Genomic DNA, 12,693 nt, shown 5'->3' with positions numbered 1-12,693 from the left:
CTGTCAGACTATGAACGCAATGGTGTTGCTGCCGCGTGAAAGATGTAGTGAAATGTGTTGCGTCGTGGCTTATAAAGCATGTTGGTTGTAGAAAGCCTCGCGGTTTAATGAAGCAATGAAATGTGCCAAGGAAAATGTGTTTAGTGCATTTTGAATGAGCCGCTTTGTGAATGCAAAGAAGAGAAAGTGGCCAGTCTGATGAGTAAAGAGCGGATGTTGTGCGGTGATTGTGATAGGCGGATGTGTGGAACATGTTTGCTGTTGATAGTTTTGATAAAACGGGTGGCGGGCCGCGTACCTGTTGTGGATGAGAGTCTCCATGCGGCAGTGCAAAGCGATTTGGAATTCAAAAAGTTTCCCTTAACAGCTCTCGGGTGGCCTCAGCAACGCTCACGCCTCCCCGTCGGGGAATTGAATCCCCGTCTCCCGCGTGACAGGCGGGGATACTCACCACTATACTAACGAGGAAGCACACAGTGACCCATCCTACAGTTTGCCAGAGATTGCCGTCCACCTTTGGGCTTCATAGATGTTGTGTCAGCTTGGAGGGGGCACGTTTCCATCACCATTTCGGCTTCTGCTTTGGAGCCAGGCAGCCGACGCAGTACCACCGCTCAAGCTCTTGACTCAATCAATTCAATTTTATCCCTCATCCCAGATCATTGATGTTACATCGCACAGTGATTTGCCTCCTCTCTGTGATGGCATACATTCAACACTTTCATCCAGTTCAGTCCTGTGACAGCTGCAGAGATCTGGACGGCGGATTCGCACTTTTGCGGGCTTGATATTGCACATCATCGGCCACTACAGGCAAGCAGGAAACGCATATGATTTTTTTTGCTTGTTTGTTTGTTTGTTTCTTTCTTTCTTTACTTGTTTGTTTTTCTCTCTTTTCCTGGCTTTGCAACAGAAGCAAGCACGATATGCAAAATATTTGGAGTTCAATGTTTTGGCCCACGCTGCATTATTCTTTTCCCCTTTCCCGACACCACACTTTAGAAAGAAATCCTTCGTGTGGGTATCGAGAAGGATTGGCATCATGGGCTCGCCGTGGATGACTTCAGGTACACGGTGTGCAAAAGTGCAAGATGGGCGTTGTTCTCTCGTGCTCACAGAAGTTTTGATCTTGGTGTTCCAAACAAGGACAGTTTTGAGCGAGCAACCTTTTTTGTGGCAGGAGGGAAGGGTTAACCAGAGGACAAGAAGATAAGGTGATTCGCATTCGAAGCAGACGTACAAGGAAAGAAGGATTAGTTTAGGCAGCATGTTGTTGTGTGAGCTGACTGAAAGTCGTGTGCTTTCAGATTGAATGTTAACATTCAAGAGAGAATGGCAGGATGCTGCAAGGGAATTAAAAAAAAAATCAGGGCCGAGGGCTGATCACTCGAATACGTTGAGTAGCTCTTGCAAAGGGATCGCACAGGCTATGTGTATTGGGCATGTAGCATTCCCAACACTTTCTTCAGTGCCTCTGAGCACCTTGTCTCGTTGCGCTTGTTACTGAGCCATTCGAGGTTATTAACCTTTGCCACCTTTCACTTCTTTCCGTCCAGGTGGCCCTTGCTGAAGTTTGATGGCGTACAAGGTGTGTGACCTTCCTACTCAGATTGTCTATCTGCCTTGAACAGGTGGTGGTGTGTGGCTGCTAGAGGGTCATTTTGCTGTCAGACTATGAACGCAATGGTGTTGCTGCCGCGTGAAAGATGTAGTGTAATGTGTTGCGTCGTGGCTTATTAAGCATGTTGGTTGTAGAAAGCGTCGCGGTTTAATGAAGCAATGAAATGTGCCAAGGAAAATGTGTTTAGTGCATTTTGAATGAGCCGCTTTGTGAATGCAAAGAAGAGAAAGTGGCCAGTCTGATGAGTAAAGAGCGGATGTTGTGCGGTGATTGTGATAGGCGGATGTGTGGAACATGTTTGCTGCTGATAGTTTTGATAAAACGGGTGGCGGGCCGCGTACGTGTTGTGGATGAGAGTCTCCATGCGGCAGTGCAAAGCGATTTGGAATTCAAAAAGTTTCCCCTACCAGCTCTCGGGTAGTCTCAGCAACGCTCACGCCTCCCCGTCGGGGAATTGAACCCCGGTCTCCCGCGTGACAGGCGGGGATACTCACCACTATACTAACGAGGAAGCACACAGAAACGCTTCCTACAGTTTGCCAGAGATTGCCAGCCACCTTTGGGCTTCATCGATGTAGTGTCAGCTTGGAGGGGGCACGTTTCCATCACCATTTAGGCTTCTGCTTTGGAGCCAGGCAGCCGACGCAGTACCACCGCTCAAGCTCTTGACTCAATCAATTCAATTTTATCCCTCATCCCAGATCATTGATGTTACATCGCACAGTGATTTGCCTCCTCTCTGTGATGGCATACATTCAACACTTTCATCCAGTTCAGTCCTGTGACAGCTGCAGAGATCTGGACGGCGGATTCGCACTTTTGCGGGCTTGATATTGCACATCATCGGCCACTACAGGCAAGCAGGAAACGCATATGATTTTTTTTGCTTGTTTGTTTGTTTGTTTCTTTCTTTCTTTACTTGTTTGTTTTTCTCTCTTTTCCTGGCTTTGCAACAGAAGCAAGCACGATATGCAAAATATTTGGAGTTCAATGTTTTGGCCCACGCTGCATTATTCTTTTCCCCTTTCCCGACACCACACTTTAGAAAGAAATCCTTCGTGTGGGTATCGAGAAGGATTGGCACCATGGGCTCGCCGTGGATGACTTCAGGTACACGGTGTGCAAAAGTGCAAGATGGGCGTTGTTCTATCGTGCTCACAGAAGTTTTGATCTTGGTGTTCCAAACAAGGACTGTTTTGAGCGAGAAAGCTTTTTTTGTGGCAGGAGGGAAGGGTTAACCAGAGGACAAGAAGATAAGGTGATTCGCATTCGAAGCAGACGTACAAGGAAAGAAGGATTAGTTCAGGCAGCATGTTGTTGTGTGAGCTGACTGAAAGTCGTGTGCTTTCAGATTGAATGTTAACATTCAAGAGAGAATGGCAGGATGCTGCAAGGGAATTAAAAAAAAAAATCAGGGCCGAGGCTGATCACTCGAATACGTTGAGTAGCTCTTGCAAAGGGATCGCACAGGCTATGTGTATTGGGCATGTAGCATTCCCAACACTTTCTTCAGTGCCTCTGAGCACCTTGTCTCGTTGCGCTTGTTACTGAGCCATTCGAGGTTATTAACCTTTGCCACCTTTCACTTCTTTCCGTCCAGGTGGCCCTTGCTGAAGTTTGATGGCGTACAAGGTGTGTGACCTTCCTCCTCAGATTGTCTATCTGCCTTGAACAGGTGGTGGTGTGTGGCTGCTAGAGGGTCATTTTGCTGTCAGACTATGAACGCAATGGTGTTGCTGCCGCGTGAAAGATGTAGTGTAATGTGTTGCGTCGTGGCTTATTAAGCATGTTGGTTGTAGAAAGCGTCGCGGTTTAATGAAGCAATGAAATGTGCCAAGGAAAATGTGTTTAGTGCATTTTGAATGAGCCGCTTCGTGAATGCAAAGAAGAGAAAGTGGCCAGTCTGATGAGTAAAGAGCGGATGTTGTGCGGTGATTGTGATAGGCGGATGTGTGGAACATGTTTGCTGCTGATAGTTTTGATAAAACGGGTGGCGGGCCGCGTACGTGTTGTGGATGAGAGTCTCCATGCGGCAGTGCAAAGCGATTTGGAATTCAAAAAGTTTCCCCGACCAGCTCTCGGGTAGTCTCAGCAACGCTCACGCCTCCCCGTCGGGGAATTGAACCCCGGTCTCCCGCGTGACAGGCGGGGATACTCACCACTATATTAACGAGGAAGCACACAGAAACGCACCCTACAGTTTGCCAGAGATTGCCAGCCACCTTTGGGCTTCATAGATGTTGTGTCAGCTTGGAGGGGGCACGCTTCCATCACCATTTAGGCTTCTACTTTGGAGCCAGGCAGCCGACGCAGTACCACCGCTAAAGCTCTTGACTCAATCAATTCAATTTTATCCCTCATCCCACATCATTGATGTTACATCGCACAGTGATTTGCCTCCTCTCTGTGATGGCATACATTCAACACTTTCATCCAGTTCAGTCCTGTGACAGCTGCAGAGATCTGGACGGCGGATTCGCACTTTTGCGGGCTTGATATTGCACATCATCGGCCACTACAGGCAAGCAGGAAATGCATATGATTTTTTTTTGCTTGTTTGTTTGTTTCTTTCTTTCTTTCTTTACTTGTTTGTTTTTCTCTCTTTTCCTGGCTTTGCAACAGAAGCAAGCACGATATGCAAAATACTTGGAGTTCAATGTTTTGGCCCACGCTGCATTATTCTTTTCCCCTTTCCCGACACCACACTTTAGAAAGAAATCCTTCGTGTGGGTATCGAGAAGGATTGGCACCATGGGCTCGCCGTGGATGACTTCAGGTACACGGTGTGCAAAAGTGCAAGATGGGCGTTGTTCTATCGTGCTCACAGAAGTTTTGATCTTGGTGTTCCAAACAAACACTGTTTTGAGCGAGCAAGCTTTTTTGTGGCAGGAGGGAATGGTTAACCAGAGGACAAGAAGATAAGGTGATTCGCATTCGAAGCAGACGTACAAGGAAAGAAGGATTAGTTTAGGCAGCATGTTGTTGTGTGAGCTGACTGAAAGTCGTGTGCTTTCAGATTGAATGTTAACATTCAAGAGAGAATGGCAGGATGCTGCAAGGGAATTAAAAAAAAAATCAGGGCCGAGGCTGATCACTCGAATACGTTGAGTAGCTCTTGCAAAGGGATCGCACAGGCTATGTGTATTGGGCATGTAGCATTCCCAACACTTTCTTCAGTGCCTCTGAGCACCTTGTCTCGTTGCGCTTGTTACTGAGCCATTCGAGGTTATTAACCTTTGCCACCTTTCACTTCTTTCCGTCCAGGTGGCCCTTGCTGAAGTTTGATGGCGTACAAGGTGTGTGACCTTCCTCCTCAGATTGTCTATCTGCCTTGAACAGGTGGTGGTGTGTGGCTGCTAGAGGGTCATTTTGCTGTCAGACTATGAACGCAATGGTGTTGCTGCCGCGTGAAAGATGTAGTGAAATGTGTTGCGTCGTGGCTTATAAAGCATGTTGGTTGTAGAAAGCGTCGCGGTTTAATGAAGCAATGAAATGTGCCAAGAAAAATGTGTTCAGTGCATTTTGAATGAGCCGCTTTGTGAATGCAAAGAAGAGAAAGTGGCCAGTCTGATGAGTAAAGAGCGGATGTTGTGCGGTGATTGTGATAGGCGGATGTGTGGAACATGTTTGCTGTTGATAGTTTTGATAAAACGGGCGGCGGGCCGCGTACGTGTTGTGGATGAGAGTCTCCATGCGGCAGTGCAAAGCGATTTGGAATTCAAACAGTTTCCCCGACCAGCTCTCGGGTGGCCTCAGCAACGCTCACGCCTCCCCGTCGAGGAATTGAACCCCGGTCTCCCGCGTGACAGGCGGGGATACTCACCACTATACTAACGAGGAAGCACACAGAAACGCTTCCTACAGTTTGCCAGAGATTGCCAGCCACCTTTGGGCTTCATCGATGTAGTGTCAGCTTGGAGGGGGCACGTTTGCATCACCATTTAGGCTTCTGCTTTGGAGCCAGGCAGCCGACGCAGTACCACCGCTCAAGCTCTTGACTCAATCAATTCAATTTTATCCCTCATCCCAGATCATTGATGTTACATCGCACAGTGATTTGCCTCCTCTCTGTGATGGCATACATTCAACACTTTCATCCAGTTCAGTCCTGTGACAGCTGCAGAGATCTGGACGGCGGATTCGCACTTTTGCGGGCTTGATATTGCACATCATCGGCCACTACAGGCAAGCAGGAAACGCATATGATTTTTTTTGCTTGTTTGTTTGTTTGTTTCTTTCTTTCTTTACTTGTTTGTTTTTCTCTCTTTTCCTGGCTTTGCAACAGAAGCAAGCACGATATGCAAAATATTTGGAGTTCAATGTTTTGGCCCACGCTGCATTATTCTTTTCCCCTTTCCCGACACCACACTTTAGAAAGAAATCCTTCGTGTGGGTATCGAGAAGGATTGGCACCATGGGCTCGCCGTGGATGACTTCAGGTACACGGTGTGCAAAAGTGCAAGATGGGCGTTGTTCTATCGTGCTCACAGAAGTTTTGATCTTGGTGTTCCAAACAAGGACTGTTTTGAGCGAGAAAGCTTTTTTGTGGCAGGGGGGAAGGGTTAACCAGAGGACAAGAAGATAAGGTGATTCGCATTCGAAGCAGACGTACAAGGAAGGAAGGATTAGTTTAGGCAGCTTGTTGTTGTGTGAGCTGACTGAAAGTCGTGTGCTTTCAGATTGAATGTTAACATTCAAGAGAGAATGGCAGGATGCTGCAAGGGAATTAAAAAAAAAATCAGGGCCGAGGCTGATCACTCGAATACGTTGAGTAGCTCTTGCAAAGGGATCGCACAGGCTATGTGTATTGGGCATGTAGCATTCCCAACACTTTCTTCAGTGCCTCTGAGCACCTTGTCTCGTTGCGCTTGTTACTGAGCCATTCGAGGTTATTAACCTTTGCCACCTTTCACTTCTTTCCGTCCAGGTGGCCCTTGCTGAAGTTTGATGGCGTACAAGGTGTGTGACCTTCCTCCTCAGATTGTCTATCTGCCTTGAACAGGTGGTGGCGTGTGGCTGCTAGAGGGTCATTTTGCTGTCAGACTATGAACGCAATGGTGTTGCTGCCGCGTGAAAGATGTAGTGAAATGTGTTGCGTCGTGGCTTATAAAGCATGTTGGTTGTAGAAAGCGTCGCGGTTTAATGAAGCAATGAAATGTGCCAAGGAAAATGTGTTCAGTGCATTTTGAATGAGCCGCTTTGTGAATGCAAAGAAGAGAAAGTGGCCAGTCTGATGAGTAAAGAGCGGATGTTGTGCGGTGATTGTGATAGGCGGATGTGTGGAACATGTTTGCTGTTGATAGTTTTGATAAAACGGGCGGCGGGCCGCGTACGTGTTGTGGATGAGAGTCTCCATGCGGCAGTGCAAAGCGATTTGGAATTCAAACAGTTTGCCCGACCAGCTCTCGGGTGGCCTCAGCAACGCTCACGCCTCCCCGTCGGGGAATTGAACCCCGGTCTCCCGCGTGACAGGCGGGGATACTCACCACTATACTAACGAGGAAGCACACAGAAACGCTTCCTACAGTTTGCCAGAGATTGCCAGCCACCTTTGGGCTTCATCGATGTAGTGTCAGCTTGGAGGGGGCACGTTTCCATCACCATTTAGGCTTCTGCTTTGGAGCCAGGCAGCCGACGCAGTACCACCGCTCAAGCTCTTGACTCAATCAATTCAATTTTATCCCTCATCCCAGATCATTGATGTTACATCGCACAGTGATTTGCCTCCTCTCTGTGATGGCATACATTCAACACTTTCATCCAGTTCAGTCCTGTGACAGCTGCAGAGATCTGGACGGCGGATTCGCACTTTTGCGGGCTTGATATTGCACATCATCGGCCACTACAGGCAAGCAGGAAACGCATATGATTTTTTTTGCTTGTTTGTTTGTTTGTTTCTTTCTTTCTTTACTTGTTTGTTTTTCTCTCTTTTCCTGGCTTTGCAACAGAGGCAAGCACGATATGCAAAATATTTGGAGTTCAATGTTTTGGCCCACGCTGCATTATTCTTTTCCCCTTTCCCGACACCACACTTTAGAAAGAAATCCTTCGTGTGGGTATCGAGAAGGATTGGCACCATGGGCTCGCCGTGGATGACTTCAGGTACACGGTGTGCAAAAGTGCAAGATGGGCGTTGTTCTATCGTGCTCACAGAAGTTTTGATCTTGGTGTTCCAAACAAGGACTGTTTTGAGCGAGAAAGCTTTTTTTGTGGCAGGAGGGAAGGGTTAACCAGAGGACAAGAAGATAAGGTGATTCGCATTCGAAGCAGACGTACAAGGAAAGAAGGATTAGTTCAGGCAGCATGTTGTTGTGTGAGCTGACTGAAAGTCGTGTGCTTTCAGATTGAATGTTAACATTCAAGAGAGAATGGCAGGATGCTGCAAGGGAATTAAAAAAAAAAATCAGGGCCGAGGCTGATCACTCGAATACGTTGAGTAGCTCTTGCAAAGGGATCGCACAGGCTATGTGTATTGGGCATGTAGCATTCCCAACACTTTCTTCAGTGCCTCTGAGCACCTTGTCTCGTTGCGCTTGTTACTGAGCCATTCGAGGTTATTAACCTTTGCCACCTTTCACTTCTTTCCGTCCAGGTGGCCCTTGCTGAAGTTTGATGGCGTACAAGGTGTGTGACCTTCCTCCTCAGATTGTCTATCTGCCTTGAACAGGTGGTGGTGTGTGGCTGCTAGAGGGTCATTTTGCTGTCAGACTATGAACGCAATGGTGTTGCTGCCGCGTGAAAGATGTAGTGTAATGTGTTGCGTCGTGGCTTATTAAGCATGTTGGTTGTAGAAAGCGTCGAGGTTTAATGAAGCAATGAAATGTGCCAAGGAAAATGTGTTTAGTGCATTTTGAATGAGCCGCTTCGTGAATGCAAAGAAGAGAAAGTGGCCAGTCTGATGAGTAAAGAGCGGATGTTGTGCGGTGATTGTGATAGGCGGATGTGTGGAACATGTTTGCTGCTGATAGTTTTGATAAAACGGGTGGCGGGCCGCGTACGTGTTGTGGATGAGAGTCTCCATGCGGCAGTGCAAAGCGATTTGGAATTCAAAAAGTTTCCCCGACCAGCTCTCGGGTAGTCTCAGCAACGCTCACGCCTCCCCGTCGGGGAATTGAACCCCGGTCTCCCGCGTGACAGGCGGGGATACTCACCACTATACTAACGAGGAAGCACACAGAAACGCACCCTACAGTTTGCCAGAGATTGCCAGCCACCTTTGGGCTTCATAGATGTTGTGTCAGCTTGGAGGGGGCACGCTTCCATCACCATTTAGGCTTCTACTTTGGAGCCAGGCAGCCGACGCAGTACCACCGCTAAAGCTCTTGACTCAATCAATTCAATTTTATCCCTCATCCCACATCATTGATGTTACATCGCACAGTGATTTGCCTCCTCTCTGTGATGGCATACATTCAACACTTTCATCCAGTTCAGTCCTGTGACAGCTGCAGAGATCTGGACGGCGGATTCGCACTTTTGCGGGCTTGATATTGCACATCATCGGCCACTACAGGCAAGCAGGAAATGCATATGATTTTTTTTTGCTTGTTTGTTTGTTTCTTTCTTTCTTTCTTTACTTGTTTGTTTTTCTCTCTTTTCCTGGCTTTGCAACAGAAGCAAGCACGATATGCAAAATACTTGGAGTTCAATGTTTTGGCCCACGCTGCATTATTCTTTTCCCCTTTCCCGACACCACACTTTAGAAAGAAATCCTTCGTGTGGGTATCGAGAAGGATTGGCACCATGGGCTCGCCGTGGATGACTTCAGGTACACGGTGTGCAAAAGTGCAAGATGGGCGTTGTTCTATCGTGCTCACAGAAGTTTTGATCTTGGTGTTCCAAACAAACACTGTTTTGAGCGAGCAAGCTTTTTTGTGGCAGGAGGGAATGGTTAACCAGAGGACAAGAAGATAAGGTGATTCGCATTCGAAGCAGACGTACAAGGAAAGAAGGATTAGTTTAGGCAGCATGTTGTTGTGTGAGCTGACTGAAAGTCGTGTGCTTTCAGATTGAATGTTAACATTCAAGAGAGAATGGCAGGATGCTGCAAGGGAATTAAAAAAAAAATCAGGGCCGAGGCTGATCACTCGAATACGTTGAGTAGCTCTTGCAAAGGGATCGCACAGGCTATGTGTATTGGGCATGTAGCATTCCCAACACTTTCTTCAGTGCCTCTGAGCACCTTGTCTCGTTGCGCTTGTTACTGAGCCATTCGAGGTTATTAACCTTTGCCACCTTTCACTTCTTTCCGTCCAGGTGGCCCTTGCTGAAGTTTGATGGCGTACAAGGTGTGTGACCTTCCTCCTCAGATTGTCTATCTGCCTTGAACAGGTGGTGGTGTGTGGCTGCTAGAGGGTCATTTTGCTGTCAGACTATGAACGCAATGGTGTTGCTGCCGCGTGAAAGATGTAGTGAAATGTGTTGCGTCGTGGCTTATAAAGCATGTTGGTTGTAGAAAGCGTCGCGGTTTAATGAAGCAATGAAATGTGCCAAGGAAAATGTGTTCAGTGCATTTTGAATGAGCCGCTTTGTGAATGCAAAGAAGAGAAAGTGGCCAGTCTGATGAGTAAAGAGCGGATGTTGTGCGGTGATTGTGATAGGCGGATGTGTGGAACATGTTTGCTGTTGATAGTTTTGATAAAACGGGCGGCGGGCCGCGTACGTGTTGTGGATGAGAGTCTCCATGCGGCAGTGCAAAGCGATTTGGAATTCAAACAGTTTCCCCGACCAGCTCTCGGGTGGCCTCAGCAACGCTCACGCCTCCCCGTCGGGGAATTGAACCCCGGTCTCCCGCGTGACAAGCGGGGATACTCACCACTATACTAACGAGGAAGCACACAGAAACGCTTCCTACAGTTTGCCAGAGATTGCCAGCCACCTTTGGGCTTCATCGATGTAGTGTCAGCTTGGAGGGGGCACGTTTCCATCACCATTTAGGCTTCTGCTTTGGAGCCAGGCAGCCGACGCAGTACCACCGCTCAAGCTCTTGACTCAATCAATTCAATTTTATCCCTCATCCCAGATCATTGATGTTACATCGCACAGTGATTTGCCTCCTCTCTGTGATGGCATACATTCAACACTTTCATCCAGTTCAGTCCTGTGACAGCTGCAGAGATCTGGACGGCGGATTCGCACTTTTGCGGGCTTGATATTGCACATCATCGGCCACTACAGGCAAGCAGGAAACGCATATGATTTTTTTTGCTTGTTTGTTTGTTTGTTTCTTTCTTTCTTTACTTGTTTGTTTTTCTCTCTTTTCCTGGCTTTGAAACAGAAGCAAGCACGATATGCAAAATATTTGGAGTTCAATGTTTTGGCCCACGCTGCATTATTCTTTTCCCCTTTCCCGACACCACACTTTAGAAAGAAATCCTTCGTGTGGGTATCGAGAAGGATTGGCACCATGGGCTCGCCGTGGATGACTTCAGGTACACGGTGTGCAAAAGTGCAAGATGGGCGTTGTTCTATCGTGCTCACAGAAGTTTTGATCTTGGTGTTCCAAACAAGGACTGTTTTGAGCGAGAAAGCTTTTTTTGTGGCAGGAGGGAAGGGTTAACCAGAGGACAAGAAGATAAGGTGATTCGCATTCGAAGCAGACGTACAAGGAAAGAAGGATTAGTTCAGGCAGCATGTTGTTGTGTGAGCTGACTGAAAGTCGTGTGCTTTCAGATTGAATGTTAACATTCAAGAGAGAATGGCAGGATGCTGCAAGGGAATTAAAAAAAAAAATCAGGGCCGAGGCTGATCACTCGAATACGTTGAGTAGCTCTTGCAAAGGGATCGCACAGGCTATGTGTATTGGGCATGTAGCATTCCCAACACTTTCTTCAGTGCCTCTGAGCACCTTGTCTCGTTGCGCTTGTTACTGAGCCATTCGAGGTTATTAACCTTTGCCACCTTTCACTTCTTTCCGTCCAGGTGGCCCTTGCTGAAGTTTGATGGCGTACAAGGTGTGTGACCTTCCTCCTCAGATTGTCTATCTGCCTTGAACAGGTGGTGGTGTGTGGCTGCTAGAGGGTCATTTTGCTGTCAGACTATGAACGCAATGGTGTTGCTGCCGCGTGAAAGATGTAGTGTAATGTGTTGCGTCGTGGCTTATTAAGCATGTTGGTTGTAGAAAGCGTCGCGGTTTAATGAAGCAATGAAATGTGCCAAGGAAAATGTGTTTAGTGCATTTTGAATGAGCCGCTTCGTGAATGCAAAGAAGAGAAAGTGGCCAGTCTGATGAGTAAAGAGCGGATGTTGTGCGGTGATTGTGATAGGCGGATGTGTGGAACATGTTTGCTGCTGATAGTTTTGATAAAACGGGTGGCGGGCCGCGTACGTGTTGTGGATGAGAGTCTCCATGCGGCAGTGCAAAGCGATTTGGAATTCAAAAAGTTTCCCCGACCAGCTCTCGGGTAGTCTCAGCAACGCTCACGCCTCCCCGTCGGGGAATTGAACCCCGGTCTCCCGCGTGACAGGCGGGGATACTCACCACTATACTAACGAGGAAGCACACAGAAACGCACCCTACAGTTTGCCAGAGATTGCCAGCCACCTTTGTGCTTCATAGATGTTGTGTCAGCTTGGAGGGGGCACGCTTCCATCACCATTTAGGCTTCTACTTTGGAGCCAGGCAGCCGACGCAGTACCACCGCTAAAGCTCTTGACTCAATCAATTCAATTTTATCCCTCATCCCACATCATTGATGTTACATCGCACAGTGATTTGCCTCCTCTCTGTGATGGCATACATTCAACACTTTCATCCAGTTCAGTCCTGTGACAGCTGCAGAGATCTGGACGGCGGATTCGCACTTTTGCGGGCTTGATATTGCACATCATCGGCCACTACAGGCAAGCAGGAAATGCATATGATTTTTTTTTGCTTGTTTGTTTGTTTCTTTCTTTCTTTCTTTACTTGTTTGTTTTTCTCTCTTTTCCTGGCTTTGCAACAGAAGCAAGCACGATATGCAAAATACTTGGAGTTCAATGTTTTGGCCCACGCTGCATTATTCTTTTCCCCTTTCCCGACACCACACTTTAGAAAGAAATCCTTCGTGTGGGTATCGAGAAGGATTGGCACC

General features: G+C 47.5%; 7 non-coding genes across 7 annotated transcripts; all 7 read right to left on the bottom strand.

The window, feature by feature from the left end:
- Positions 1–2,060: 2,060 nt before the first annotated feature.
- trnad-guc (transfer RNA aspartic acid (anticodon GUC)) lies at positions 2,061–2,132 on the bottom strand. Its single transcript has one exon. It is a non-coding gene; the product is annotated as a tRNA-Asp (tRNA).
- A 1,593-nt stretch (positions 2,133–3,725) lies between these two features.
- On the bottom strand, positions 3,726–3,797 carry trnad-guc (transfer RNA aspartic acid (anticodon GUC)). The gene has a single exon. It is a non-coding gene; the product is annotated as a tRNA-Asp (tRNA).
- A 1,592-nt stretch (positions 3,798–5,389) lies between these two features.
- Positions 5,390–5,461, bottom strand: trnad-guc (transfer RNA aspartic acid (anticodon GUC)). The gene has a single exon. It is a non-coding gene; the product is annotated as a tRNA-Asp (tRNA).
- Positions 5,462–7,052: 1,591 nt separating this feature from the next.
- Positions 7,053–7,124, bottom strand: trnad-guc (transfer RNA aspartic acid (anticodon GUC)). The gene has a single exon. It is a non-coding gene; the product is annotated as a tRNA-Asp (tRNA).
- A 1,593-nt stretch (positions 7,125–8,717) lies between these two features.
- trnad-guc (transfer RNA aspartic acid (anticodon GUC)) lies at positions 8,718–8,789 on the bottom strand. Its single transcript has one exon. It is a non-coding gene; the product is annotated as a tRNA-Asp (tRNA).
- Positions 8,790–10,381: 1,592 nt separating this feature from the next.
- trnad-guc (transfer RNA aspartic acid (anticodon GUC)) lies at positions 10,382–10,453 on the bottom strand. The gene has a single exon. It is a non-coding gene; the product is annotated as a tRNA-Asp (tRNA).
- Positions 10,454–12,046: 1,593 nt separating this feature from the next.
- On the bottom strand, positions 12,047–12,118 carry trnad-guc (transfer RNA aspartic acid (anticodon GUC)). Its single transcript has one exon. It is a non-coding gene; the product is annotated as a tRNA-Asp (tRNA).
- Positions 12,119–12,693: the final 575 nt, after the last annotated feature.

This window comes from Heterodontus francisci, chromosome 34 (genome assembly GCF_036365525.1).
Source record: "Heterodontus francisci isolate sHetFra1 chromosome 34, sHetFra1.hap1, whole genome shotgun sequence".
Lineage (NCBI taxonomy): Eukaryota > Metazoa > Chordata > Chondrichthyes > Heterodontiformes > Heterodontidae > Heterodontus > Heterodontus francisci.
This window is presented reverse-complemented; position numbering and strand designations above follow the sequence as displayed.